The sequence below is a fragment of the Morone saxatilis genome, unplaced genomic scaffold (assembly GCF_004916995.1).
Source record: "Morone saxatilis isolate NCDOM2014 unplaced genomic scaffold, NCSU_SB_2.0 Contig17, whole genome shotgun sequence".
Classification (NCBI taxonomy): domain Eukaryota; kingdom Metazoa; phylum Chordata; class Actinopteri; family Moronidae; genus Morone; species Morone saxatilis.
The window spans coordinates 28,635,222-28,639,937 of NW_023339729.1; the positions used below are offsets into that span (position 1 = coordinate 28,635,222).

The 4,716-nt window shown below is 40.1% G+C and overlaps 1 protein-coding gene across 2 annotated transcripts in view; it reads left to right on the forward strand.

Annotated features, from left to right (window-relative positions):
- LOC118327159 (bifunctional apoptosis regulator-like) overlaps nucleotides 1–4,716 on the forward strand; it is a 337,943-nt gene that overhangs the window by 74,596 nt on the left and 258,631 nt on the right. The window lies entirely within an intron of this gene.

A 4,716-nucleotide genomic window follows, 5' to 3' on the forward strand; every position in this document is an offset into this window, starting at 1 on the left:
GTTCATTGTCATCTCTCTCTGGTAACTGTTCTCTTATATTTCATACATGGTTAGTTCATTGAATTTTCTTATTGATCTGTATCCTGTGAGTGTAGGCTTAAAAGGTGTAAGCTATCAGAGATCAGCTGTGCTTCTCTGGCCTCTGCTCTGAAGTCCACCCCATCCCATCTGAGAGTGCTTGATCTGAGTCACAACGACCTACAGGATTCAGGAGTGAAGCTGCTGTCCATTGGACTGGAGAGTCCACGACGTAGTCCACTGGAGACATTGAGGTTGGTAGTGAGATGAAGTCAGTACATGCTGATGAGCCCATGTTTTGGTCTCTAGAGGTAGTGTTTTAGAAAATACTGTTCGCATCCAGTCAAAGATTCAGTATTTCCAGGTACAGTGACTGCTCTGCTAATTAAGTTAGTAAGAGATTATAATGCTGTTTTGTTACACATCTTAGCTCTTATTAAAGAATTGCAGCTTCTGTGATTTGGTTATTGGACAGTTTCGTTCATATGTTTATTAATTGTGCAGCCCTAGACTATTTGCAATAAATGGGCCTTATTTCAATTCCTTGATGTAAGTGTATTGGAAATGTATTGGTGTATGTGCAATATATGTCTACATTCTTCAGTGGTAAAGGTTCACTCATCACATGGACTGCACCCAAGAACATGAGTGATCTGGAGGAGGAGAAGGACGGATCAGAGTTTCCAGGATCCAGGTGTGACAGTCCTAAAGATGGACCTGCAGACTTCAGTAATGTACCTGTACCCTCAGACAAAAAGTGAGAAACTGTTTCTGTTGTAAACTGACCTGAACTGTTTACTTGAAGAAATACAATCCAATATTGTACCTCAGCTTCACAACTAAATAGCTAACAGTAGCTGTTTTACCATCCAAGTAAAAATATCATCAAGAAACTTTGTAAATCACAGAGAGTTGAGGAGGAAATGACTGCTTATTTCACTCATGATACGTCGTCTTATTATTAAAACACCACATTGATGTCAACAACGTTAAAAACTTTATTTTACTTAGGACTGCAGGACATGGTAAAAACATTGCGATTATGTTTACGGAGTAAGATAACACTTAGGGGACCCTGGCTGTGTGGAATCACCAGTGTTACATTTAGTGAAGAGAAGGCCACTAAATGAATCTGATCATTTTAACTCCCTTCATGAGAGATAACAGCTGTGTTTGTGTTTATTATTCCTACAGGGTGGAAGACGGAGAAAACTGGGCACCTGACAGACATGAAGGACGTGAGTAAACTGAAGACTGAAGATCTCTTTCTTCTGCATGTTGGGAAATATGATGTCTTGGCTGTGTTGCCTGTCTTGAATCTCAGTCTTTGTAAATGTTATTGAATGCTCAGTCTTAACTTGGTGTTGTCCCCCTTTAAACTTGATATTAAGCATGACTGTGCTTGAGCTTTTGAACATTATTTCTTTCACATTTTGACTTCATTGGAGAGATTTCCAGTAGATGACAACAGGAAACATGAGGAGAAAGATAGGGAAAGACATGCGACATGTGCACACGTCTTCTTCTCCCCATCTGATGGCTCTAATCACCCAGCAGATCCTATGTCTACATCAAACATAATCGTTGATGAGTCTGAGGACAACAGAGAGGAGAGTGAGGATGAAGAGGAGCAGCATCAGCTTGTGTGTCAAGAAGCTCTGAATACAAATGTCAGTTTTTCAACCTTTTATTAATCTGCCAGTGATCATACTAACATAGTTTTACTCACTCCAGGGTTTAATGTATCTGACCTTGCTGCTGTCCAACATAGTCCTTCAGGCTTCACTAGTACTGTATCAGTTCACTGAATAATAATCATAATTTAGCCATTTTGACATAGGGATAATGAAGTGATGAATAAATAGTAAAGTGCATGTAGGTGAGGATCCTGCCACCTGTACATAACTGAGACATGCGTCTCTATTTTTTAATCTAATTCATCATCTCTTTTTGTCCTGGGCTCCAATAATAGTTTGGTTCGGTCCTCTTACCTGTACTTAGATATGCTATGTGCTAGGCTCGTCTGTGCTGAAAAGACACACATACATATATACATATACATCTTTTATTTTTAACCGTCTTCAAATTTGGTTGTCTTTTCAACACAGTAAAGGAGACAGTTGACCGAGGTTTGGTCGACACTTGCTCCACTGTTACTGGAGCCCAGGGAAAAGGGGGGCTGGACCTCCTGAAGTATCAATTCACTCTCCAACCCAGTTTAATGAACTAATTGTGTGCCTTTTCAATTTTAGGACAAGTTAAGTTTCACACCGGAACTGCTGACTGAGTCTGGAAAGACTTCATACAGGTAACCAAATCATAAAATGCAATCAACTCCTTTCAATGATTACAACATCCCCCTCCCACTGTGTTGTCATTAGCCAGGCAGATGATTTACTTACAAAGCACTAAATGATCTTACTCCTCGGACGACCCTGCTCTCACGTTGAGATCCTCTAGCAGAGGCCTTTTATCTTCAGTCTCGGCTGAACACTAAGAACACAGAGCTTTTGAAATAAGAGCCCAAAGGCTCTGGAATATCCTATCATGAATTGGCCAGTTGAGTATCAGAAGGCCGAAGGCTTGTTTTAATCAGCCCTTCTGTGTCTGCAGGTTCAGGTGTCCCGGTCCAGGTGTGTACCAATGTGCTTCGACTGGACTGGGGTTTGTTATGGCTCGGGAGGTGGAGCTGCTGTACAGGACTGCCCAATGGGATGAGCGCCTCCTCGAATCAGTTGGCATGATGGCTGCAGGGCTACTGTTCGAAATCAAGTGTTTACACGATGCTGCTGTCTGTCAGCTCCACTTCCCACACTGTGAAATTATGGATGGTAAGGACACCATTGTGCTCTGCAGTTCATTACAGCCACAGTCTGAACAAACAACATACTGATGATTTAGGGGGCCACTTAAAACCGAAAAATACCTGCCAGTCGGAAAGCCTGAGGTAACAGGAATTGGTAGCAAGTTAGCTAATTAGTTGTGTACCTGTTGGGGCTGCCCTTTGTTAATTTTCCTTGTAAAAATGGACATATCAGATGTGCAGGAATTTGGAGTGCTTGAGGGCTGCCGCTGCCAGCAACCCCTGAAACCGGATAATATAAAAACCATTGAAAGACCATTGAAGTGTGATGCAGAGAGTGAGAGACAGAGAGAGAGAGCATAAAAACTTTTTTTGATCATGAAGCCTAACTCTACAATTCTGTGGCTTATCAGTGAAGTGTATGAAGTAGACCAGATTAGAGTCTTGTTAACTGTAACAAACTTACAGATCCATGTTATAAAACGTCTGTGTCCTCACTGCGCTGCATGGGTCACATCCCTCACCTGTCTCTACCTCTTCATCTCGCAGTTCTCATGCATTAGTTCAATGCTGTTGACTTTGAAGTTGCTATAAAACTTTTTTAAATTGTTTTTAGAAGAGAAGTCATCCTGGCTGGATTACTACAAAAAACATGACAATTTAGTGTGACATCATTAAACACGTTGACAAAATTGCTGGTACCCTTCTGTTAAAGACAGAAAAACCCACAATGGTCACTGAAATTTTACTGAAAATTAACTAATGAAACTGGCCTGGACAAACTGCACATAGATTTATTTTAGCACCCAACCTAATAAAGTAACTCTTTGTACTTATTTACTTACTTATTTTGCCCAATCTTGTAATTCTGCCTGTGGCCAGCACCAGAGTAATCCTAAAAAACAATGTGTATTCAGCTATTTGCTGCTTTCATCTGTGGGTTTTATACGGTTATTTGGACAAAACAAGTAATTTGAAGATATCATCTGGGACTTGGAAATTGTAAAAAAAAATTTCCAGGTTCCACAACTTCTTAAACATCAAATTCAGTGACTTTGAAGGACTTTCCAGGCCTAATTCGCTCAATTTAAAGGATCCAACACGATTTGAGATACGTCGGAGGGTAATAACTGACTTACAACCTAAGTCTGTTTTTGCATTCAATTTACAGAAGAAATTAAATTTTATTTGTTTTCCTTGCGGTTTCAATATATTAGCACATATTTCTAACAGTGGCCTATTGTATTATCACAAAGAAATATATATTTGAAAGCACTGGTAAAAGGACAGAGTTGTCTCTTCCCTTTTCCTTAATGGATTTCATACTAATCTTCTTATTACATTTTTATATTTGTGGGAAAAGGAAATGGAGTTCACCAAAATTGATTTATCATCAGGGGCTCATGAATAAACCCTTTTTTTGGCTTGGCTATTTCCTTTTTTTTCACTTATTTTGCATAGTTATCCCTTTTTCTGTAATTTGGGCTAGCAGTTCCCCCAGGAACAACAATTGATCCCCTTCTAGGCAGGAGCAAGGGCTCCGTCCCTCACCGGCTTGCCATCCACCAACACTGACTGTTGTGTTCAATGAATTAAACCTGAGTTGTGTTCTTCAATGACTAAACTAAAATCAGGACTAACATTGTATTGAGGTTGTTATCAGTAAAACAAAAGTTTAACAGCTCTTTGTTTTCACAGCTCTGCTGCCTGAAGACCAGCTGTCTGTCGTCCACATCACTGATGATGGAACAAGCTTCCTCAAGCCGCTGGAGATTACGGACACTCATGTGGTTGTCAAAATCTCTCACCTCTCTCTCTATGGCATAGTGAAGAAACTTTTTACATTTTTGGTTAACAATAACCCCAACACAAAAAAAGTTAAAGGCCAAGTTCTG